Raw genomic sequence first — 26,201 nt, 5'->3', positions numbered from 1 at the left:
CCAGCCTCCTGTGACTCACTCCACCGCTGCATCACTGCCCGGTAAGTTACATTCACTTTGTAAGACGCACCCCTATTTTCCCCACAATTTTGGGGTAAAAAAAGTGCGTCTTATAAAGCGAAAAATACGGTACATAATTTTTTTTACACACCTTTTGGATCACTGATTTTTTTTTTAACATTTTTCACTTATAGCAAATGTGCACATTCTTTGTTTAAATATATAAAAAAAATGACAGTAGAAAAAAGTCATGCTTTATTTTGAGGGGTTTTTTTTTTTACATTTTATTCCTTTTTTGTACCTAATAGTCTTACAATTAGCACTGTATAGAAATTTTGACCAACATCTTTTAGTAATGTTCCCCATCTTGTTGTAATGTGCCCATCCTTGTCCCCTTGTAGTATTGTGCCCCATCCTACTCTGCATTCTACAGTAATGTGCTCATCCTTGTCCCCATCCTATAATAATGTTCCCCAGCCTTGTCCCCATCTTATCATAATGTGCCCATCCTATAGTAATGTGACAACCTTGTCCCCATCCTATAGTAATGTCCCCAGCCTTGTCCCCATTCTATAGTAATGTCCCCATCCAATAGTATTGTTCCCATCCTTTAGTAATATCCCCATCCTATAGTAGTGTGCCCACCTTGTCCCCATCCAATAGTATTGTGCCCATCCTTGTAATGTCCCCATCCTATAGTAATGTGCCCATACTGTATTAATGGGTGTGTGGGTGGGGGGGCAGTGGCGCTATAACCTACCGATCGCTCTCCTCAGCTTCCACAGACGCCGGAATGAAGCTGAGGGGAGCAGTCTCCGGCTCCAGATCCACGGTGATTGGAGAGATCGGTCACAAGCCGATCTCTCCAGTCAGAGCTGGGGGCGGGTCAAACAGAGGTCACCCAGCTCCAGCCAATGATCAGTGCTATAGCTGCACTGATCATGGCTGGATTTCAATGTTTTAGCCATTTTCAATGGCTAAAACAATACAGTGGCTGTGATTGTCTGAGCGGCGTTCGTCAGCCAATCACAGCCTCTGTAGGTCCAGGGAGGAGACACCACCCCTCCTGAGGTCAGGCAGAGGTCCCCTCCTCCCCGAATCTAAGGTATTTGCAGCAATCGCAGCCACCGGGGCTCCAGGGCTGCGATTTCGCAATGACGTACTGGGTACGTCATGGGTCCTTAAGTACCAGGGAGCCGTGACGTACCCAGTACGTCATGGGTCGCTATGGGGTTAATGTGTCTGCCTTCACATACACAAAAAACCCCACCATTCTTCTCACCTGTCCCTCGGCTGCCTCATCTCTGCTTCCGTGCTCCTGTTGACTATCGCGGTAGGTGCAGGGGCTTCCCACGATTTGTCAGATTAATGTTTTGCCGGCGCTGGGGCTCCTGCACCGGCCGCGATAGTCAACAGGGGTACGGGCCTAGGGGGCCGCATTAAGCAGCCTGAGGGGCCGCGTGTTTGAGACCTCTGCTCTAGAGTCTTCCTCTTAGGTCAGGTGAGTTTGCTGGCCAATTAAGCATAGTGGTACTGTGGTTATTAAACCAGGTATTCGTACCTTTTGGCAGTGTGGACAGGTGCCAAGTTCTGCTGGAAATGAAATTTTCATCTCCAAAAAGCTTGTCGGCAGAGGGAAGCATGACTTGCTCAAAAAGTTCTTTGTAGACTGCTGTGTTGACTTTGGTCTTGATAAAGCACAGTGGACCTACACCAGCAGATGACAAGGCTCCCCAAACATCACTGATTGTGGAAACTTCACACTAGACCTCAAGCAGCTTGGATTGTGGCCTCTCCATTCTTCCTCCAGACTCCGGGGCCTTTATTTCCAAATGAAATGCAAAATTTACTTTCATTTGAAAACACCTTGGATCACTGAGCAACAGTCCAGTTCTTTTTCTCCTTTTCTACTTGGCCAGGTAAGACACTTCTGCCATTGTCTATTTGTCATGAGTGGTTTGACACAAGGAATGGGACAGTTGTAGCACATGTCCTGGATACGTCTGTGTGGTGGCTCTTGAGCACAGCACAGGCCACTCCTTTTGCATTTCCCCCAAACTTTTGAATGGCCTTTTCTTAACAATCCTATCAAGGCTGCAGTTATCCCGGTTGCTTGTGCACCTTTTACTACCACGCTTTTTCCTTCCACTCAACTGTCCATTAATTTCCTTAGATACAGCACTCTGTGAACAGCCAGCTTCTGTAGCAATGACCTTTTGTGGCTTACCCTCCTTGTGGAGTTCATCAATACCTGCCTTCTGGTCATCTGTCAAGTCAGCAGTCTTCCACATGATTGTGTAGCCTACTGAACCAGACTTTAAAAAGGGAGCATTCTAAATGGTTAGGAAGCTTTTTGCAGTTGTTTTGTGGTAATTATTCTAATTTTCCGGGAACTTTTTGGTATTCATTGGCTGTAAGCCATAATCCTTATCATTAACAAATAAACACTTGAAATAGAGCACTCTGTAATGACTCCCTTTTTGTATTGAATTGCTGAAATTAACTTTTTGATGATATTCTTATTTATTGAGATGGACTTGTATTACAGCCTTTTGCGACCTATTACATGGTGAAATTTTATGCCAACAAGTGATACTTTTTAAGTTGAAAGATCTTGAAAGATCTTGTTTTGTGAGAATCAAATAATATTATGATCGCTAGCAGCTATATTACACATTGTGAATATCTTAAGAATATTACGATTTTAGGTGCAATTTTTGTCCCATCTAATAAGGGCTTAACGTTACACCACCTCCACCAAACATTTTAATTGGCAAAATGTAGACCGGTAGGTAATAATCTGGAACCCAGACAGGGTCTTCTGTCTGCGAGATAAAGAATAGTCAGTCACTTGATGCTTTTTTTCTTTTCTTTTTTCTTCTTCTACATTAATATCTAGAGGACATACTTTTAGACCATTCCATTCTATACCTGGACATGTAGAGCTTCATGGAAACCCACACCATAAAGCTCCTGATACCTACCTCTGTGACTTATTATGAATTACCACTTCATGGCAGGTTGCTGTGGTTCCGAAGCGCTTCCACTGTTAATAATTATTAATATGTTTAATATAGTGCCAACATACTGCACTACAGAGACAGGGATAATATCCTGAAGCATGCCAGAGGACACCCGGACCTGATCATCAATGGCTCCAAGGTATCCATTTTTCCAGATTACTCCATAGAAGTGCAAAAGCAAAGAGCCAAGTTCATTGGCATCAAGAAAAGGCTGAGACAACTGAATCTGGTATACTCCATGATGTACCCGGCGAAACTCACGAGTGGTAGCTGGAGGAATAGTGCACTTTTTCCTGGATACTAAGGAAGCGCTAAGATGGCTGGATAGCAATGAACAACGCTTGCGGCGGGAGGGTCGTGAAGGGGAAGCTGGAGACTGACTTTTGGGGACACCCTACCTCTCATCGCATGCAGTGGTGTAGAGGAAAAATACTATGCTATGGTTGCCGGGGAGGAGTTCCTGTTTGAAAATTTTAAAATACTTTTTTTTTTGTTTTTGTTTACCTCGGCAATCGAAATTTAAATCTACATTTAATGGACTCTAGAGGAAAGGGGTCAGCAAACACCACTGAGGATGGGAGGAAATGGAATCCTGACTATGGAAAGGGACTTTCCAACTCATACTGGACTCGCAATGCATACATACTGAATTAATTTTTATTCCCCCCCCCCTCTTTTTTTTGTTTTTCTTTTTCTCCCCTCTCGCTCCTCTTATTCCACCCTCTGTCTTCTTCTTATACTACTTTTCTCTTTCTCTTCTTTGTTTTACCCACTTCCCCTCCCCTTTTCTTTCTCTCTTTTTTTTCCCTTCTTCTTTCCCGTAACTTTCTTTTGTTCTTCCCCCTTAATATTTAAAAAAAAAAAAAAAAAAAAGGGGGGGGGGGGGGCATTGCGAGAATATTTCAGGACTGCAATACTGATCAGATGGACAGCCGGATACCGTGCACGACAAACAGGCGGGGTCCGATCTGGTGTTCTGGTGTTATTGATGGTTGATAGGGCCCTGTCCATCGTAAAAGAGGAAACACGACAAAAGATGGACGCGGTATCTGGCAGACATATGCCCTCCGTCCCTGATACAAAGGGGACTGGTGGCAACGATGTGTTACTATGTTTATTGTTGTGGGGGGTGTTTATATTGGGGGGGTAGGGGGGAGGGTGGGCCGGTCGACAGTCTCATTTGGCCTATTAAGGAGCTCTGGGAGAACGAGAATTTGTCAATTAATCATATGGCGGGACGCATTAAGCAAATTAGTTGGAATGTTAGGGGCTTAGCCTCTAGCATCAAAAGGCAAGCAGTATTTCAATTTTTACGCACAGAAAAACCTGACCTAATTTGCTTGCAGGAAACACACATGACACCGGAGAAGCTGCATCTACTGGATAGAAGGTGGCTCAGGGTGGGGTATCATTCTACATATTCTGCATACTCCAGAGGGGCCAGTATACTAGTACGCTCAGGCGCACGGTTTGAATTCCTAAAGGTCATCGTGGATAAAGATGTGCGGTATGTATGTCTTTCCTGTAGGCTGGGGACAAGAGCCGTAGTAATTATATCCCTATACATACCTCCGCCATATTGCAGCAAACTACTTCACAGTCTGATAAATTTATTGGCAGACTTTCCGGGGGTTCCCTTTATGATAATGGGAGATTTTAATAATATTCCGAATTCACATTGGGACAAAGGGAGACATGAGGTACGAAAAATGGGGGTTAACTGTACACCATTCGGTAATTTACTTAAAGAAACGGCGCTGATTGACCTGTGGAGGACTCGGCATCCGGAAGTGTATCAATACTCCTGTTATTCGGCTACGTTCTCATCCCTGACGCACATTGATGTGGCCTTGGGCAAGGAAGCAATGCAAGGTTTGGTAGTGGGTACTAAATACTTCCCCAGGACGGTATCAGATCATTCACCCCTGTGTGTAGAAATAGACCTGGGGGAACAACAAAACCAAAATAGACCCTTATGGAAATTAAATCCCTTTTGGTTACAATTAGTGAAAGAAGGGGGGGGTATTAGTGATAGTTTAAGGGAATACCTTAGGTTTAATGAAGGATCAGCATCTATTGGAATGGTTTGGGAGGCAATGAAGGCGTACTTGAGGGGATTGTATATAAGGGGTATATCTAAGGTAAAGTCGGAGGCAAGAAGGCAGAATCAGCTTCCGTTTCAGGAATTGGGGGAGGCGGAAGATGCTTTAATATCAGACCCCACGCCGGTGGCAAAAGCTAGGATGAAGGCAGCTCAAAAGATGGTTAATAGATTGACCATACAGGCAGCGGAGAGAAAGAAAATGTTCCAAACTATGCAGTCCTTTGAGAATGGAGAACGGGCGGGTCACCTATTATCAGTGATAGCTGCGGCACAGAGGGAATTGACATATATTGCACGGTTACAGTCAGTAGATGGGGCAGTTGTCACGGACACCTCAGGGATCCTAAAAGTACTAGAAACATTCTACTCTGATCTATACTCAGTCAAGGTGCACCCGGAGGCGGGGGAGGTGAATGAATTTCTAGGCAGAGCTCAGGTGCCAGTCCTCTCAAGGGAATCTAGAGAGTTACTAGACGAGCCATTTGACTTAGAGGAGTTTGAGCTAGCTCTGAGTGATATGGCAAATGATAAGGTGCTGGGGTAGATGGGTTTCCGCTGAAGTATATAAGCAACATAGGGAGGTTTTATTGCCAGTGCTGCTTAAGGTATATAATTCATGTCTGGAAAGAGGAGAGCTGATGCCGTCTATGCAGGAGGCAATAACTGTGGTGCTCCCTAAAGAAGGCAAAGACCCGGGTTTGCCAGCCTCTTACAGACCGATTTCACTATTGACGGTAGATGTAAAGCTCCTGGCTAAGATGCTTGCAAATAGGCTCACCAAAGTCATTACATCCCTAATACACCCAGATCAAGCAGGGTTTATGCCCAACAAATCCACGGCAACTAACCTTAGGAGACTGTACCTGAATATGCAGATACCGGCGGAAAATAAGGGGAGGCGGGTTATTCTCTCCCTAGACGCGGCCAAAGCTTTTGACAGCGTAGAGTGGGGGTACCTATGGGCTACGATGCGATCAATGGGGTTTGGGTAAGTGTATATTAGGTGGGTGCAGCTGTTGTACTCTGCTCCTACGGCAAGAATTAGGGCAAATGGCAGCATGTCAGATAGATTTTCTCTCTATAGGGGCACAAGGCAGGGGTGCCCACTGTCCCCCCTGTTGTTTGCTATCGCTATCGAACCACTGGCGGCGGTGATGCGGCGGGATCCTGGTGTAGTGGGTTACCGATATGGGAGTGTGGAGGAGAAAGTGGCCTTATATACGGACGATTTATTATTGTTTCTGACAGATGCAGGGAGTTCCTTGGAGGCGGTAATGAGGGTCATATGAAACTTTGGAAGGATATCAGGGCTCACGATAAATTAGGACAAATCGGTTTTGATGCCACTAGATGAAACGCCTTCCAATGTAGTGGTGACTTGTGCTCCGGTTCAGGTGGTTTCAGAGTTTAAATATCTGGGAATTATGATATCCAATAAACTGGCTGAGTATGAACGTCTTAATCTCACCCCCCTTTTACTTAAGTTCAAACAAAAATTCTGGCCTGGTCCAAACTGTACCTTTCGGTGGTGGGGAGAGTCAACTTAGCTAAAATGATACTAATGCCCCAACTGCTCTATGTGCTCCATAACACCCCGGTATGGCTACCACAAAATAGGTTTTATAAAATAAATTCTATTTTCCGAGGCTTAATCTGGGGAAGGAAGCGCCCACGGATGAGGTTAGAATATTTACAGAGACCAAAAGACGAAGGGGAACTGGCTCTACCTAATCCTTGGTGCTATTACTTAGCTGCCCAGAGCCAACACATGGTGGGGTGGGGTGTGACAGGTTTGGAGATCTCGGCGGGGAAAATATTACAGTATGTGATCGGAAAAGGTCCTCTGCTGGCAAGTCTGGAGGCGGGAAAGTTTCGTCCACACTCTGCATCATATCCTACTATACAGTTGATAGATAAAGTATGGGGTAAGACCAAACAGATGAGACAGGTAACCGGGTTCACTAGATATACCCCTATGTGGGACAACCCCAACATTCCGGAATTTTTATCCCTTAAAGAATTTGGGCAATGGAGGAGAATTGGTATCTGGTACCTCTCCCAAGTGATGGATGGAAACATATTTAAGACTTTTGAAGTACTGCTAAAAGACTTCCCACTGGGACATAGTATGTTTTATAAATACCTGCAGCTACATCACGCATTTGAATCGCAGAACAGAATAACACCAATTGTTATACAATCAGATAGTGTAATTAATATATTAGGGACGCAGAGAGGGACGGCAGGATGTATATCGATGGTCTACGGGGGACTTCTGTCCATGTCGGTTGGGAGGCAACAAATTGGGGCATATGCAAGGTGGGTGGAAGATTTGGGAGAAATTGGGGAGGAGAAATGGGAGTCTATTTTGCAATATGTCATCAAAATATCTCTGAGCAAGGCAAAACGGCTATCACAATTATATGTTATATACAGAGTATATAGAACCCCCGTGTGGATGAAGAAAGTGGGAGTGAGAACAGATTCCAAGTGTCCAAAATGTACTGTGGAAGAAGCAGGGATCATGCACATGTTGTGGGAATGCCCGTGTTTACAAGGGTTCTGGATCACAGTGTTAAATTTAATTCAATCAGTGATGCAAGTGGACCTACCCAGAAACCCGCTGGTATGTGTGCTGGGGTATGTGAATGAAGTGGGGGGGGGGGATGAACAAGAGAAACTGGCAGTGGCACGATTGTTGTATGCAGCAAGGAAACTAATTGCCTTGTATTGGCTATCTGAAAAAGCACCGACACGTAAGGAATTTGTTTAAAAAGTGAATTATATTATTTATATGGAGAAAAATGTTTATATTAAAAGGGTATGGCATCTTTTCAGTTAGCCATTAAAAGGTATCAACCACTGAGGACTTCAGTTCTTTTAAACAATTTTTTTTTATATATTAAAAGGGGAAGGAAAACTCAATATGAGAAGATCTGGAGCAAGTGGCTGGACTTTCCAGGATTAGCGTCATTTGATCTACTGAAAGATAGGATATTTAGACTATAGGTAGGAAAGGAAAGATCGCAGTGGCTGAGAAATAAGGAGGGCAGGTCATTATGTGAATAAAGAGGGATGTAGAGAGTGGAGGGGTGAGATTGTCGACCGGAAGATGGTGGGGGGAGGGGGGGGGGAATGTGTGAGGACTACCCTCACAATTTGTTGTTATGTTTATGAAAGTTTTAAAATGCAATAAAAATGTATCTGATTTAAAAAAAAAATATATAGCGCCAACATATTCCACAGCACTTTACATTTAAGTGCGGGCATATACAGACAATAAAAACAAAGCAAAATAGCACATAGTTCAACAGTTACAGAAGTAGTGAGGGCCCTGCTCGTAAGCTTACAATCTGTGGGGAGAAAGGGGAATACAATAGGTAGAACATGCTTGTAGTGTCTTGTTCGGCCATCATTATGATAAATAATAGATTTAACGTAACGTTAAATGATCCAGTCATCAGACAGTAACAGTTTAAATGCACTTGTGTGTTATTGGTTGTATGCAGGATGTGAGGCCAGAAATAGGAGAGAGGTAGCTATAAATAACCTTTTAAAAACGGAAACGGGAGAGAGGTTAATGAGTTGTGATAAGCTTGTCTAAAGAGATATTTTTAATGCACTCTTGAAAACATGGGGGTTGGATATTAGTATCATCGTTTAGGGGTAGTGCATTCCAGAAAACTGGCGTAGAACGAGAAAAAGTCTTAGAAACGGAGGTGTGGGGTTTCGGATTATGGAGAATGTTAGTCTAAGATCATTTGTGGAACGGAGGGGGTGGATAGGATGACAGACTGAGATGAGGGATGAGTCCTAGGGTGGTAGAGAACTGTGGAGAGTTGTGGGTGAGAGATATGTTTGTATTGTATTCTGTAGCCGATTGCCAGCCAGTTTAATGACTGGCACAAGGTGGAGGCATCGGTGAAGTGGTTGGACAGAAATACAACCCTATCTGACGCATTCAAAACAGATTGGAGAGGAGAAAATTTGTTTAGAGGGAGACCGATCAGTAAAGAGTTGCAGTAGTCCAGACAAGAGTGACCTTAAAGGTTTTTGATGTTTAGAAATGAAAAATGGTTGGATTCTGTAGAGGTTTTTAAGATGCAGGTGGCATGAGTGATTGTATATGGGGAATGAGGAAAAGTTCTGTGTCAAATAGGAGGCCGAGACATTGCGCATACCGCTTAGGAGTAAGGCCCTGTGCGCACTTACCAGGTTTTGCCGCGGATTTTCTGCGGATTTGCTGCATGTTTCGCTGCAGAAAATGTTCATAACATCTCTGCAGTGAATCACCAAAACCTATGGGAAAAAAAAATCCTGTGCGCACTAGGCGGATTTTGACAGCTGCATGCTTTGCTGCGGGATTCCCGCAGCAAAAACAATTGCATGTCAATTCTTTTCCGCACATCGCTGCGGGATTTCACTCCATTGACTCCAATGTAATCGTGAAATCCCGCAGGGAATAACGCAGGCAGCAAATTCTGTGCGGTTCACTGCGTTTTCCTGCGTTATTCCCTGCGGTATTTTGCGGTTTACCTCCGGTAATGTACATCGCTTGCCTGCGGTTTTGCAGGGAAGTGATGTCATTACAGGAAGAGGAAGTGGAGCAGAGAGTAAACACACACAGATCACTCACAGACAGACATCACAGACATAGAACACAGACACAGACATAGAACACAGACACAGACATATAGAACACACATAGAAATCAACTGGAAATATAGAAAACAAAACACGTGGGCTCCGCTGTATATTTACCTTCCAGCTGAGGTAAGCACACAGCGGCGGCCCGGTATTCTCAGGCTGGGGAGGGAGAGGGGCAGAGTTAATGTCCCCCGCCTCCCTCCCACCTCCCGCAGCCAAGAATATCAGCCGCAGCTGCCCCGGGACTGTCGCATGCATTATGCGGCAGTACCGGAGTGTCCCCAGCTCTTCCTGCTGCCGTGTAGCAGTGGCAGTCAGGGTAATACAAGGAGTTAATGGTGGCGGATCACCGCCATTAACTCCAGGTTTGATCATGGCAGCGTCTATGTGACAGCTGACATGATCAACCTGTAAGTAAAGTGAAAAAACACACAGAAAAATCCTTTATTTTAAATAAAACACAAATAAGCCTTGTTCACCCTTTTATTAACCCCTCCCGAAACAAAGCTCCGACGTAATCCACAGCTCCGGTGTCCTACGATGCTTGCATCCAGCCGCGACTGACACAGACACTGCTGAATGCAGCCTCGCAGTGAGACAGTAGAGGTAACTCCAGGGCATTTTCCACGGCCGGTAATGTGAACTCACAGCCGACCGTGAGAAATGCAGAGTGTGCTCACAGGGACTCTATCTATCCCTCTATCTATCTATCTATCTATCTATCTATCTATCCATCCCTCTATCTATCCCTCTATCTATCCTTCTATCTATCCCTCTGTCTGTCTATCTATCTATTCTTCTATCTATTCTTCTGTCTATTTCTCTATCTCAGAATGAAATGACTTTTTTTTTTTTTTAAATGTGCTTTATTGCATTGAATGCAATAAAGCACATACGAACCCGCACGCGGCAAAACCGTGGCAATACCGCGAACAATACTGCGGTTTTCGGGTGCGGTTTGCCGCGTTTTTTTACCGCGGGTGTGGTAATCTTTGAATACCTGCGGAATTTTCTTAAGAAAATTCCATTTTCCAGTGCGCACAGGGCATAATGATGGAACCATCAAAGGTAATTGAGATGTCTGGTATCTGTTAGAAGGAGGAAAAACAATTTCAGTTTCAGAGATTCAGTTTTAGATGGAGGGAAGACATGTTTTGAGAGACAGTGTAGAGACAATCCCTGGTGTTTTGTATTAAGGTATCAGCATAGAGATGATACTGGACATATGATGGTTTGTCCAATAGGGGCGATGTAAAGAGAGAAGAGGACAGGACTCAAGACTGAGCCTTGAGGAACCTCGAAGGTGAGGAGAAGAGGAGTAAGAGCTGGCAAAAGAAACCGTGAAGGCGTGGTTTGTGAGATAGGAAAAACAGGAGAGAGCAGTTTCCTTTAGGCCGATAGAGCAGAGCATGGTGAGACATGGTGAAAAGGAGATGGTGATACACAGTGTCAAAAGTGCCATAGAGATCTAAGAGAAACGATAGGGAATAGTGACCATTGGATTTTGCTATTAATAAGTCATCAGAGACTTTATTGAGGGCCATTTCAGTAAAGTGTCAAGAGCGGAAACCAGATTGTAAAGGCCCAGTCACACTAAACAACTTACCAGCGATCCAAACAACGATACAACCTGATAGGGATCACTGGTAAGTTGCTAGGAGGTAGCTGGTGAGATGTCACACTAAGCGACGCTCCAGCGATCCCACCAGCAACCTGACCTGGCAGGGATCGCTGGTGCGTCACTACACGGGTTGCTGGTGAGCTGTCAAACAGGCAGATCTCACCAGCAACCAGTGATCAGCCCCCAGCCAGCAGCGACGCGTGGAAGCGATGCTGCGCTTGGTAACTAAGGTAAATATTGGGTAACCAACCCGATATTTACCTTGGTTACCAGCGCACACCGCTTAGCGCTGGCTCCCTGCACACCTAGCCATAGTACACATCGGGTTAATTACCCGATGTGTACTCTGCTAAGTGTGCAGGCAGCAGGGAGCCGGCTTCTGCGGACATTGGTAACCACGGTAAACATCGGGTAACCAAGAAGCCCTTCCCTTGGTTACCCAATATTTACCTTCGTTACCAGCGTCCACCGCTCTCACACTGCCAGTGCCGGCTCCCTGTTCCCTGCACTCCTAGCCACAGTACACATCGGGTTAATTACCCGATGTGTACTCCAGCTACGTGTGCAGAGAGCAGGGAGCTGGCACTGACAGCTGAGAGCGGCGGACGCTGGTAACGAAGGTAAATATCGGGTAACCAAGGGAACCAAGGGAAGGGCTTCTTGGTTACCCGATGTTTACCGTGGTTACCAGCGTCCGCAGAAGCCGACTCCCTGCTCACTGCACTGCATTTAGTTGTTGCTCTGTCGCTGTCACACACAGCGATGTGTGCTTCACAGCGGGAGAGCAACAACTAAAAAATGGTCCAGGACATTCAGCAACAACCAACGACCTCACAGCAGGGGCCAGGTTGTTGCTGGATGTCACACTAAGCAACATCGCTAGCAAGTTGTGCCTCAGCAGCGATGTTGCTAGCGATGTTGCTTAGTGTGACAGTACCTTAAGGGATCAAGAAGTGAATTTTCAGAGTGATAGTGGATTAGTCAAGAATGAACTAAGCGTTCCAGGAGTTTAGAGATAAAGGGAAGATTAGACACAGGTCTGTAGTTAGCTGCACAGGTCAGGTTGAGTGATATTTTTTTAGATAGAGGGGTTATGTTGGCATCTTTAAATTTTGAGGGAAAGATACTGGATGAAAGAGAGGTTAAATATTTTGATTAGATATAGTGACAGCTGGGGACAGACACTAAAGGAGATGTGAGGGAATGGGGTAACTGGTGCAGGATGTAGGGTGAGAAGAAGGGAGGAGTCTGGTCACCTCTTCTGTGATGGGCTCAAAGATGGAAAGTGAGCTTGAGGTGTGGGAGAGAAGGGAGTCCTGCCTCTGAGGGGATTGTTCAAAAATGTCTTGACTGATGTGGTTGACTTTTTCTGTAAGAAAACAGTGGCCATAACATCAGAACTGAGGTTGGTGCCGGGGGCCTATACTTTAGGGATCAGGAGGGAGTGGAAGGTTTTGAAGAGTTTTTTTGGATTTTTGGTTAGTGATGTGATAAGAGTGGTGTAGTAGATTTGTTTGGTCAGATAGAGAGCAGACATAAATTTTCATCATGAACTTATAATGGATCTTCTGCTGAGATTTTCTCCACACACGCTGTGCAAACCTTGAACAGGAAATGTGTTTGCATTGTGTGTCAGGGTTTCCGCTGTCTGTCGGGTTCTTCTGCGTGTATCAGGTGTAGTTTTATCCAGGACTCTCTGCAATGTCTTATTATGATGTGACAATGCAGTCTGGCCAGGAGAGGGCAGAAATGGAAGCTAAAGATGACTATTGTCCATAGATGCTGGCTATTGATTGCCCTTAGGTTTCTGTATGTGTGATAAGTGGGGTTGTCCTTTTGAGACAGTTTTTGATAGAGAGGGGAGTTAGTAAAATCATGCATGAGTCGGGAGAAGGCCAGTTCCAGCATATTACAGTCTTCATAGGTAGGAGAGTTGGTGAACTGAATCAGGCTGAAATTGGAGGTCAGAGAAAGCAAATGTGGGTGGCAGATGGTGAGAGCGAGTCCTCAATGGGGATGTTAAAGTCCCCCATGATGAGTGGGAATCGGAGGATAGAAAGTTTGGAAGCCAAGTGCCAAAGGGATCTAGAAAGTGACGGGAGGAGCCTGGAGGGCGATAGAACAACCGCCTCTCTCGTGAAGAATAGTTTGAAAAGTCTAATGGTGTGGACTTCAAAAGAACGAAACATAAGTGAGTACTGAGGGGTTTACCAGGCAAGCACATCATGATGAAAGGAGCAGACCAACACCTTCATGTGCTCTGTTCTCAGTGGTGCCAGACTGCTGGATCCAGATTTCTGTAAATGCAAGAAGGTTAAGGGAATACTTTTCAATAATATCTTTTTTATTGTAGTATAATTAGGAGGAAAGTTTCACAAATGGACTTGTTAAACAGGTGACTTATTAATTCATTAAAAGCACAATAGTAGTAAAAAATAGGTGAATTAAAAATGAATATACATGTTGATGATCACGTGTTTCTGACTGTCCTGGTCCTTGGTCATATGATATGACTGAGGACTAGGACAGTCCAAAACACGTCGTCATCAACATGTATATACATTTTTAATTCACCTTTTTTTTTTTTCTGCTATGCAGTGTTCTTTGTGCTTTTAATGAATTAATAAATCTATGGATTTTATTTACGAGATTGCTGGATCATGTTCCTTTCAAGTACCTTACCCAGTAGCCAGCTGGGCTTTGGATCTATGCAGCCCTACCTCCATTATACTTAGACGATCAGATTAACTATTGGAGATTGGCTGATAAGTATACATTTCACTTATTTGTGTGTTTATCTTGTTAAACAGGTGCCATCTTATTACAGGACCATGCCGTAAGGCCGGGGCCACACGGGGCACTAGTGCGATCCTCGCATGACACTCGGATCACGCTGGCAGTACAGCAGAGCCGAGTATCATGCTAGTATCCCTGCAACTGAGGTCCCACTGTGCGAGCGGACTTCAGCTGCGGAGAGGAGGGAGGGATTTCTCTCCCTCTCTCCTCTGTAGCTGGCTATTGCGATTCTCATTCTCTGCATGCGCGGTACACCGGTGTACCGCGAGTGCAGTGCGGTTTTTCTCTCACCCCATACACTTGAATGAGTGTGAGAGAAAGAGTCTCTCATTGCAATCACAGCATGCTACATTTGTTTTCTCGGTCCGATTAGGGCTCAGAAAATAATTGCTCATGTGCGCTGACACGAAAGCTAAAATTGGTCCGAGTGGAATGTGATGTTTTATAGAACTCCAATCTCACCATTTTTCTTGCCGTGTGTCTTAGGCCTAATTCAGAGAGTTCTTCAGCACAACCTATTCTTTTTCATAGGCTTGGGATGGATTTTATACATCTGTGGCAAATGAGACTGATGAAAAAATTGAATTCAGTGATTAGGTGTCTCAAATTGTGTTGTCTATATAGTGTATTTATGTATGTCATAATCGCATACAAATGCCATACTGTGTGAATAAAGTTCCCCATCATGAGTAGTATATATACTGTAAAGTAATGCGTATCTCCTGCAAAGTATACCCTAATGGACAGGACAGAATTGATCAGTTAGTCATTTTTCATATCCTAAGCATAATCCAGCCTGTCAGAGAGCGGATAAGTACAATACAGATCTCTCTACTTAAAGAATGGTTCATTAATCACCTTTCCTTTGTAAGAATACAAGATGGGAAAAAAGTATGGATACAGGCTTGATAATATGATATGAAATGTAGTCACAACTGGAACAGATAATATCCATTACATCACAGTTTAGCTCTGTGTGCTTATGACAATTTCATGTGTTTGTGTGATGCCCTGGACTAGTCAGGTCATCCCAGGTAGTCACACACACACATCACCCCCCTCCCCGAGTAGGTGACAGAGCAGCCAACCAAGAAACCCTTGTCACCACCCTCCAGGTTTGATGTCCACACCAGGGGGGGCGGAGCCAGGCGGCTGGCTCCGCCCACCGAGGAGTTCACAGGCCTGGAGGCGGGAAAGACACAAGTTCAGAGAAGTTCTAGAGCAGTGTGAGAAGTAGCCTTGACAGTGAAGTAGGGAGGAGGAGTTCAAGGGCAGACCTGTGACCAGGCCTGCCAAGAAGTCTACTCAGGTGGCTGGGTCGGAGCCCAGTCACCTTTGGCAAGGAGGCAGATGGTGGTGGCTGCCTGCAGGAGCTGGGATTACAGCCGGTGGAACCGTAGGGACCGGGGTTGGGTGGTGGTCCGCCGGTACCGAACCGGGGAACCGATTGGAAACCGGAGCACCAGGAGGGGTACTCAGACCCAGTACAAGGCCCCGAACCGACAGGGCCGAGTCAAATCAACTGATTGAGGACTGGACTTTAGGACCTATCCCACACAAGACCCGTTAGAAGACAACAGCCCAACCATACAGGGTAAAGCCACCGCCAAGGCATAGAGACCCAAAGGGCCAGCATCTGCGGGCAAACAGGGCTCTTCCGACAACCAGCAAGCCGGGGAGCAGACTACCATTGTGTAGGCATAAGAGTAAAACGTTCATATAAAAGGTGCAGGAGAAAGGTGGAAACCACCAAGCCGTTCAGGGAGAAGCTGCAGCCGGCTGCAGGCCCCGTTCATCATCCCATTTGGTTTACCAGAGACTCCAGTGTGTTGTGTCATATTGCGTACACCAGTGTCTTCGGGCCGCGAACTGCACCAGCACACGCCCGCACCCGCTCCCACGCCTCAGCACCTCCCCCGGGCCCTCGGGACCATCATTCCCCTACCCACGGAGGGATCAACACCAAGCTGCGCAACACCGTCCCCGGGAGGCTTAGTTAACGGCAGCGGTGGCCGTTAGATGACGTTAGATGTCCATCTATTCACCACAACCCGTGGGTGGCGTCACGAACTTACATCCCAAACCAAACCACCGCTGCCCCGGCCGTGGAACTCCCCACCGAAGTCCCTGCGTGTAGCGCCAACCCCCTTGCAAAGCGACGTGACCCCCGGGTCCGTGAGAGGCTCGAGCCACCACCCATTGTACGACCACGGATCCGAGCGGCTCGGCGGTCGCAGCCGAGCCCGCGGGGTGGTACACATCGACTCTTCTAGCGTCAGCGAACAGGATAGAACCATCCACTTACCTATGGAAGTGCGCCTGAAAATTGTCGTTAGCGGCGTCCCGCTGAAAAATTGCAGAATCCGCCATCTTGGGTGTGAAAAGTTCCCACCCGAGCCGTCTTCCCTGAGCAGAAAGGGCGCGAAAAGCGAAATCCCGCCCCCCGAGAGCAGAGCGGTGCAGAAAGCAAAGAGAGTGCCTGGAAAAGACCAAGGAGAGAGGGAAAGAAGAGGGTGTCAGCTGCCGAGTGGCGGCGCCTGAAGACGGGAACGTGGCGGCCCCCGCTCTGGTCGAAAGAGCGGGGGAGGCCGCGGGTCCAGCGGTCGCCCAGGTAATGCCGATCTCCCTGCCATATGTGTCCGGTAATACCTGGCTACCGCGGTACGATGGGAAGCCTGATGCCCTACAGGTGTTCCGGAAAAAGATAAACCCGATCCTTGACTTGTATGCCATGACTGGCAGACAGCGTGCGACGGTAGTGCTCGTGCAGCTGACCGGTGTGGCTGAGCAGGAGACGGTGACCTGGACGGACGCAGACCGGGCCTCGGTGACTACTATCTTCGAAAAACTCCAGACCGCCTTTGAAACCCGCACCGAGGCTGAGTTGCGGATGCAGTTCTACTAATGTCGGCAACGGCCCGCGGATAGTATAAGAGACTATGCCTTGCGCCTGCAGATGGCCTTCCCGATGGTGAGGTGGGTGAACACCATCAGTGAGGCCGACAGCAACAAGATGTTAGTGGAGCAGTTTCTGCAGGGACTGTGGTCTGCTGAAGATCGCAAACAGTTGCGGTTATGGACTTTGGAGCACGCCGACCTAGATTTTACCGTACTAAAGGAGCGGGCCATTAAGGCCCTGCAAGCACCAACCGCTGGCGCGCCTGACGCGACCCCTTGGCCGGTCGAAACCGCTCCCGTATCGGTAGCACCCATTCCTTGGCTCTATCGGCCCCTGCCGCAACCGTCGGGACGATAGAAGCACTGGCCTCGCAGGTCCGATGCATGGAGGAAGATCTCACCTGGATCCTCGCCGCACTCCAGCTCCCGACGAGAGTCAAGCCCCAAGAGAAGATTCAGCTCGCTGACAGCCCCGAGGACGTTCCTTGGATGCAGCGAAGGAAGAACACTGACCTGCGGTACGGGCCGCCTGTGTGCTACAGGTGCAACAAGCCTGGCCATTACTCTAGGCGATGTCCGTTAAACTAACAACCCCTGAGGCCAAGGGCCAATCCTCAGGAGTAGATCCTCATGGCCCGGCTGATTGGCAAGACCGGTTTGTTGGAGGCCACCCCATCATCTCCCTGGCGGTGGATGGCGTCCCGACCATGGCCCTCTTGGACACTGGATCGCAGGTAACTACTATGCCTTATTCATTGTACCAGCGATATTGGGCCGATAGTGAACTTGCCCCTCCCGATGATAGCATGACCGTCATTACGACCAATGGGCTCCCTATGACCCAAGTGGGACTCAGAGAGGTGACCCTGACCGTGGGACAGACCCAGCTGAAAAGCCAAGGGATGATTGTGTTGCTGAATGAGTCCAGTGACTGTAACCCGAAAGTGGTCCTAGGGACTAATGTGATTGAGCACTGTATGGGAGAGGTGTTGAGCTTGCTGCAGCAACTGTCTGCCACTACAGAAGGAGGTCGGCAGAGGGCCCTACAGCGTGAAATCCGGGCCCTCCTGCACCGGCAGCAAGTGAACCTGACGGGTGTAGAGATTGGTGGAGTGCGGGTAATGGACGCAGCCCCTTTGGTGGTCCCGCCAAGGAGAAAAATGATGATTTGGTGTAGGGCAGCAGTAGGCACCCAGGGACGGGATTACCCGGCGTTGGTGGAACCTTCGCCTTTAGAGCACTGGCCCACAGTAATGGTAGCCAGAGGGGTGATTGACGTCAAGAAGGGGAGAGCGCCTGTGAGAATGCTGAATTGCGGGGAGGAAGAGGTTAGGCTCCCCCGCTACGCCACCATAGCTAAGCTGTTTACCATAGACCCCCACGCCATCCATGAGACCACCCCCACTACCCCTACACACCACATGAGCAGTGACACCCCATCTAAGCCACTAGAGGAGTGGTGCCGGGAGTTACATGTCGGCACTGAGTCTACCCCGGTACATCACAAAGACGGGATATACAGGGTAGTACAGGAGTATGAGCAGGTTTTCAGCAAGCACCCGCTAGACTTCGGGAAGATTAAGGGGGTTCAACATCATATCCCCACAGGCACACATCCACCCATTAAAGAAAGGTATAGGCCGATACCACCAGCACATTATCAATGCGCCAAAGACATGTTGAGGAACATGAAGGAGGCAGGGGTCATCCGGGATAGTTGTAGTGTCTGGGCGGCTCCATTGGTGCTGGTAAAGAAGAAAGATGGTACAATGAGAATGTGTGTGGAGTACCGGAAGATCAATCAGATAACACATAAAGATGCCTACCCTCTCCCCCGCATTGAAGAGTCGCTGGCTGCACTAAAAACTGCTAATTATTTCTCTACCCTTGACCTTACCAGTGGATACTGGCAGGTGGCGGTTGCACCAGAAGACCGCAAGAAGACCGCCTTTGCTACTCCCATGGGACTCTGCGAGTTCAATAGTATGCCGTTCAGGCTGTGCAACGCCCCCGGGACCTTCCAACGGCTCATGGAGTGCTGCTTGGGGCATCTCAACTTCGAGACTGTTCTATTGTATCTGGACGATGTGATTGTGTATTCCAAGACGTATGAGGCCCACCTGGAGCACCTGGCAGAAGTGTTTGCGCCCTCTCCAAGTATGGGATGAAGCTGAAACCCTCTAAGTGCCACCTGCTGAAACCCAAGGTGCAATACCTCGGACATGTGGTGAGCGCAGAAGGTGTGGCCCCGGATCCGGAAAAGGTTGCTGCCATCCAGAGCTGGCCACGGCCGACCACAGTGAGATAGGTGAGGCAGTTCCTGGGCCTGGTGGGCTACTACCGCCGTTTCATCAAGGGGTACACGAAGATGGCTGCGCCCATGCAAGATCTCCTCGTGGGACAGACCAAGAATGGGAGGGCCCCTGGTCCCCCGTTTGTTTGGGGCGAGGAGCACGAAGAGTCCTACCACCAGCTGAAGTCCGCCCTGACGGGAGAAGAAATCCTGGCCTACCCTGATTACGGCCTCCCGTTCGTCCTCTACACCAACGCCAGCAATGTGGGCCTGGGTGCGGTCCTGTCCCAGGTGCAGGATGGGAAGGAAAAAGTGATCGCCTTTGCTAGCAGAAAACTCCGGCTGACGGAAAGGAACCCCGAAAATTACAGCTCCTTCAAGCTTGAATTCTTAGCCCTTGTGTGGGCAATAACCGAAAGGTTCAAGCATTACCTCGCGGCGGCGAAGTTTACTGCCTACACGGACAATATCCATTGACACACCTAGATACGGCCAAGCTGGGCGCCCTGGAGCAGCGGTGGATGGCTCGACTGTCCAATTACGATTTCACTATCAAGTACAGGGCTGGCCGAAAAAACACCAATGCGGATGCGCTGTCTCGAATGCCGCACCTACCCGATGAAGGGGTGGAAGACGACGACCTTGAAGAAATTGAGCTACCCGCATTCCATCAGCCACGAGATGAGAAGCCCTGCGTTAACCAACAGCAGGTGCACCTTGACCCGCTGCCTGACCAGGGGTGGCAAGAAGCTCAGGACCAGGAACCTGCGGTCCAGCTGGTCAAAGCCATGATCGCGCAGGGCTCTTCCAGGATGGATCCCGCGGCCCCTTCAGAAGCTCAACGGCTGTGGAAGGAGAGAAACCAGCTGTACTTACATCAGGGGAAGCTGTATAGGGAGATGATCAATCCAAAGACCCATGAGAAGGTCCGCCAGGTGGTGGTCCCCCAAGCCAGTGTGCCCAGGGTCCTGCAGGCCTACCATGATGGTGCAGGGCACTTCGGTTGGAAAAATCTGGAAATGTTGCTGAGAGAGCGGTTTTACTGGAGCGGGATGCGAGAGTCTGTGGAGGCCTGGTGTCGAGAATGTGGTCCCTGCACACTGAGAAGGCGGGACGAGGCCAGCCAGAAGGCCCCCCTGCAGCCGATCGTCACCCACCAGCCACTGGAGTTGGTCGCCCTAGACCACGTCAAGCTCACACCCAGCCGAAGCAGGTATACCTATGCCCTGACCATTGTAGACCACTAGTCGAGGTTCATGGTGGTTGTCCCCGTGAAAGATTTGACGGGCCGTACCGCAGCTAGAGCCTTACAGGCCTACTTCTGCTGACCGCATGGCTACCCGGAAAGGGTACTCACAGACCAGGGCCCGGCCTTTGAAGCAGAGGTGTTCCAGGAGTTCTGCCACTTGTACGGGTGTAAGAAGATCCGGACTACGCCATACCATGCCCAGACCAACGGGATGTTTGAGAAGATGAATCACCTGGTACTGAACCTTCTCAAAACACTACCGTTGGAGGAAAGGAACCTGTGGCCGGAGAAGTTGCCTGACCTGGTGGACATGTACAATAACATCCCCTGCAGTTCCACCAAGTGCACACCTGTGTACCTGATGAGAGCCCAACCGGGACGGCTGCCTGTGGACCTGGAGATGGACATAGAGGCACCTGAAGCCCTTCCCTCCACTAACAACAGGGATGCTAAGCGACAGACGCAGTACCGACTGATCCAGGAGTATGTGGAAAGGAATCTGTGCCAGAGCCGAGAAAAGCAAGAGCAGCGCTTCAACAAGCGGGTTCCGGCAACCCCCTTTGAACCTGGGGATGTGGTACTGAAGTGCAAGAGGAGGACACATAAGCTCGACGATCAATGGGAAATTACCCCGTATGTCATACAGCCCACTGGATGGGAGAACGCGAAAACCTATCTGATCAGTCGCGACCAGGAGAAGACCACAACTACTGTTTCCAGGGACCACCTGAAGAGATGCCCAGATCCCTTGAGACTGGTGGATGAGGTTCCGATCCTCGTGCCGAGCGGGGAAAAGAAGAAAGAGGTGATTCATACCGTAATGGGTGACTTCCCAGCGGACTGGCCCATGCAGAATGGCGCAGTAATTGTTCCCGTGATAATGTTCCCACAACCCCTGGAAGAGAGAGAGATGGAAACGCCCGCCAGCGAGCCACCCGAAGAAACGCCCAGGGATTCACCTATACTACGCCCCCGTAGGTCTCTATCTGCCATACCTGACACACGGGAAGAGGGACCGGTTGTCCCCTCTGTCCCACTGCCTCCCACTGACAACACTGGGCCCAGGAGGTCCACACGACCTAACCTAGGTAGGCCCCCGCTTAGGTACAGGGAAACTGCCATTTAGGGGTGCAATATGTTGATTGTGTAAATAGCTGAATGAATGAGCACTAATCACCCGAGGCTTTCACCTGATTGACAGAGATTAAAGGCAGCGGAACCTGGCTGCCAAAGTGAACAGTCCCCGTTGGGACCATACTGCCCATCCCCGTTAAGACTTTGTTTTTGCCCCCGTTTTCAAAAGACAAGGCCGAGAACTGGCAGGCCACCCAAAAACTATTGGGCTTGTAAATAAACCCCCTTAACCGGCCTTCCGGTTTCACAGCCTCCGGAGAGGCAGACTGGAGGATGGGCCTGCGGGAAATAGATGTCTGAGGCCCGCCATCACTACAACCAGTGGCCATCCTCCGAGTCAGAGATCCCCTTGGACGTGGGGCCTCTGAAAAGATAGGCAGTTGTGAAACCTGCACCCGTCCCGTTGGAAAACACCTGGGCCCGTTCCTGGACTGGGGAAAAGGGGTGCTGCCCACTTCTTAGGGGCAGCATCAAGGTTTAGGTTGTTTGGGTGGGTGACTGAAGGACCCGGTCCCGTTTCCCGTATTAATAAAAAATGTTGGTTTTTTTGTATTAGTAACGTTCATGTATGTGCCTCCCATAAGGGAAGATCTGAAAAGTTAACATTTGAAGTTTGTACAACCGTTAGTATACTTGTACTGTGTTCCCGTTTTATCTTACAGAAAAACAAAAATAAACCGGTGATGGACGGGCAGCCAGCGGACGGTCTGCATTAAACCAAGGGGGAATGTGACGCCCTGGACTAGTCAGGTCGTCCCAGGTAGTCACACACACATCACCCCCCTCCCCGAGTAGGTGACAGCAGCCAACCAAGAAACCCTTGTCCCCACACTCCAGGTTTGATGTCCACACCAGGGGGGACGGAGCCAGGCGGTTGGTTCCGCCCACCGAGGAGTTCACAGGCCTGGAGGCGGGAAAGACACAAGTTCAGAGAGAAGTTCTAGAGCAGTGTGAGAAGTAGCCTTGACAGTGAAGGCGGGAGGACGTGTTCAAGGGCAGACCTGTGACCAAGCCTGCCAAGAAGTCTACTCAGGTGGCTGGGTCGGAGCCCAGTCACCTTTGGCAAGCAGGCAGACGGTGGTGGCCGCCTGCAGGAGCTGGGATTACTGCCGGTGGAACCATAGGGACCGGGGTCGGGCGGTGGCCCGCCGGTACCGAACCGGGGAACCAATTGGAAACCGGAGCACCAGGAGGGGTGCTCAGAACCAGTACAAGGCCCCGAACTGACAGGGCAGAGTCAAATCAACTGATTGAGGACTGGACTTTAGGACCTATCCCACACAAGACCCGTTAGAAGACAACAGCCCAACCATACAGGGTAAAGCCACCGCCAAGGCATAGAAACCCAAAGGGCCAGCGTCTGCGGGCAAACAGGACTCTTCTGACAACCAGAAAGCCGGGGAGCGGACTACCGTTGCCTAGGCATAGGAGTCAAACGTTCATATAAAAGGTGCAGGAGAAAGGCGGAAACCACCAACCCGTTCAGGGAGAAGCTGCAGCTGGCTGCGGGCCCCGTTCATCATCCCGTTTGGTTTACCAGAGACTCCAGTGTATTGTGTCATAGTGAGTACACCAGTGCCTTCGGGCCGCGCACCGCGCCGCACAGCGCCGCACCGCACCAGCACACGCCCGCACCCGCTATCATGCCTCAGCACCTCCCCCGGGCCCCCGGGACCATCATTCCCCTACCCATGGAGGGGTCAACACCAAGCTGCGCAACACGGTCCCTGGGACGCCTAGTTAACGGCAGCGGTGGTGTCCATCTATTCACCACAACCCGTGGGTGGCGTCACAAACTTACATCCCAAACCAAACCACCGCGGCTCCGGCCATGGAACTCCCCACCGAAGTCCCTGCGTGTAGAGCCAACCCCCTTGCAGAGCAACGTGACCCCCGGGTCCGTGAGAGGCTCGAGCCACCACCCACAAGGCGCACTTCCTCCAGGTAACTGGATGGGTAAGGATCCTGTTCGTGACGCCAAAAATGTGTCGCCCGGGGACAAGGGGTACTCAGATCCGGGCCACGGGGTCACTTCTGTGGGTATCACGGTGGCGTGACCCGGTCTGTGATCCCAGGCTCCACAGTAAGAAGGGGATTAGGTAAGGGAGATTGTCCTGACGCCACCCGTGGTGTGTGGTGAGGTAATGGAGCACCGCCGCTGCCGGTTAATGGATCCCGGGGATGGTGGTGGGCAGCAAGGTGGTGATTTCCCTCCACGGGTAGGGTGTTGGTGTCCCGGGACCCCGGTGAGGTGGTGCAGGGAGGAGATGGAGAGGGCCTGAGAGCTGTGCGTCCGGTTGGACCGGGGGATGTTGTTACTCACAGTTCGCTTTGCAAGAAAATTCACACAGAGTCAGGAATTAACCAGAAACTGCCGGAGTCCGCAGCCTTCGGTATGGAGGGTGTTAGTGTCCCACACACGGTGCAGCAGCCCCTATTCTTTCCCTGCAGCCAGTGCCTCTTTCTCCACTCTTTCTCCTTCTCCTCAGCCAGGAACGGGGAGTCCACTCCCCTGCAGTGATCCAAGTCACCCTTGGTACCGGCGGGCCGCTACCCTGCCCCGGCTACCTCTGGCCCCTTCCTCACTAACAGCCTGTCCCGGCCCTTTTGGAGCACGCTTCTGTATTAGCCCGGGAGCTACAACTCCGGGCTCCTCTCCTGTCTCTCTCTCCACACACTATGCTCCAGCCCCTCCCCTCCTGCTCTGTTTTGCTCTTACACTGGGGGAGGTGGTTTGTCCTGCTGCACTGGTGTGGGATCAGGTTACCAAGGATGATTAACTCTTTCTGTGACAACCTGGCTTTGCCAGGGCGTCACAGGTGCACCTTGTTCCCTGACTCCTCTTGCAGACCCCACAAACACCTTTATAAAATCTGTGGCTACATATGTAAATTAACCATTCTGGTCGGTTGGGCGTTCTTTTTTTGGCCTCCTGTCCCTCCTTTTGTCCCTCTTCGCTGTCCTCCTTTGATGATTGACGTGGATGACGACTACGTGGGCGAAATCCTGTGCCTGCTATTGTGAGCCAGTTAGTGCTCTCATAATCTCGCACCTGCACAGAAGCTGCAGAAGGTGATATTTTTGGTTCAATTCTGAAAAAACAGGTTCCTTTTTAAGTGATGTATAATGTGACGTGCCACAGATTAGCTGTGGTGCACATTATTCATATCGCCTTTAGCAAGTGTCAATGAACAGAATACAGCATAACGCATAGTATTAGTCATTTATTTTACTCCTTTATATAGCGCCATCATATTCCACAACACTTTCCAGACATCATCAATGTCCTCATTGATAGTTCTCATCAATATGTCTTTGGAGTGTGGGAGGAAACCACGTAAACATGGGGAGAACATACAAACTCCTTGATAATATCCTTTGTTCGACATGTTAAACATTAGACAATAGGTATTTCTCACCTTGTGTTTGTTTGGGGGGTGGGGAATTCACTGACTTCAAGGTTCAACACACAAGTATAAAAAAATATACTACTCACTTGTGGGGATGCTGTTATAAACCAAGGAGCATATATTGAAGAATTCGTAGACTGGTTTTGTACTTGCTGGCCTTGATAAGAGCACATGCTGAAGCCAGATGTCTCTTGGTAAATCCAGCATGTCTGCCAGTTTCTGTTTGGCCGGCAGTGTGCATCACCACAAAGGGGTGAGATAAGAGTTGTTACAAAGCTCAGCACAATCTTTCCCTTTGTTTTCTCACTCTGCTCCTCTCACCTCCCCACTATAGAGTTGAATAGAAAGTGTAACCTGATACTTAACTATGCTGACAGTCCAACTTGAAAGTTGGAGCTGTTCCCCCCCCCCTTCCCCTCAGTTCAAAAGGCAAGGAAGAGGGGAAGAGGTGGCTCATAAATGGAGAAAGAAGCAAGATTTTTCTGATATATTACCTTGGTTCTTCAATTCTCTTATACTATTTATGTAACGTTTGTTGACGGTACAGTTCTCATTTAACATTTGGTTCCCACACTTTTACTAAAAACTGGTTACAACCGCAAATTGTGCATGTGAGTGGCTCTGTCTTCCCCGTGTTTGTCTGCATAAAAGGCAGGTGCAGAGGTTCCTGCTGTTGACGTGCTAGTCTGATCTGTGCAATTGACCAAACTGGTGCAAGTAGTGACTTCTCACATGGACCATTGATCTGTAAGAAAAATTGCTTGTATGTGTGGCGCCCCTGACCTGGTCAAGCACCACTGAGTACTGCACCCATGCTGGGGGCAGTACAACACAGGTAATCCAGAAGGCTGCCCGGGGTGTGGTTACACAGGAGCATAGTAACCAGGTCTCCCCCATTGACCTTTGAAGGGACCCTTGGGGAATCCAGGAGGGGGCGTGGCCTCCATCTCCACTCAAGGGGTGTGGTAGAGAGTCTGGTTACTAAGTTGCATAAGCAGGCACAGAGGGGAGGGAGCAGTGAGCCAG

This window comes from Anomaloglossus baeobatrachus, chromosome 4, assembly GCF_048569485.1.
Source record: "Anomaloglossus baeobatrachus isolate aAnoBae1 chromosome 4, aAnoBae1.hap1, whole genome shotgun sequence".
Taxonomy (NCBI): domain Eukaryota; kingdom Metazoa; phylum Chordata; class Amphibia; order Anura; family Aromobatidae; genus Anomaloglossus; species Anomaloglossus baeobatrachus.
This window is presented reverse-complemented; position numbering follows the sequence as displayed.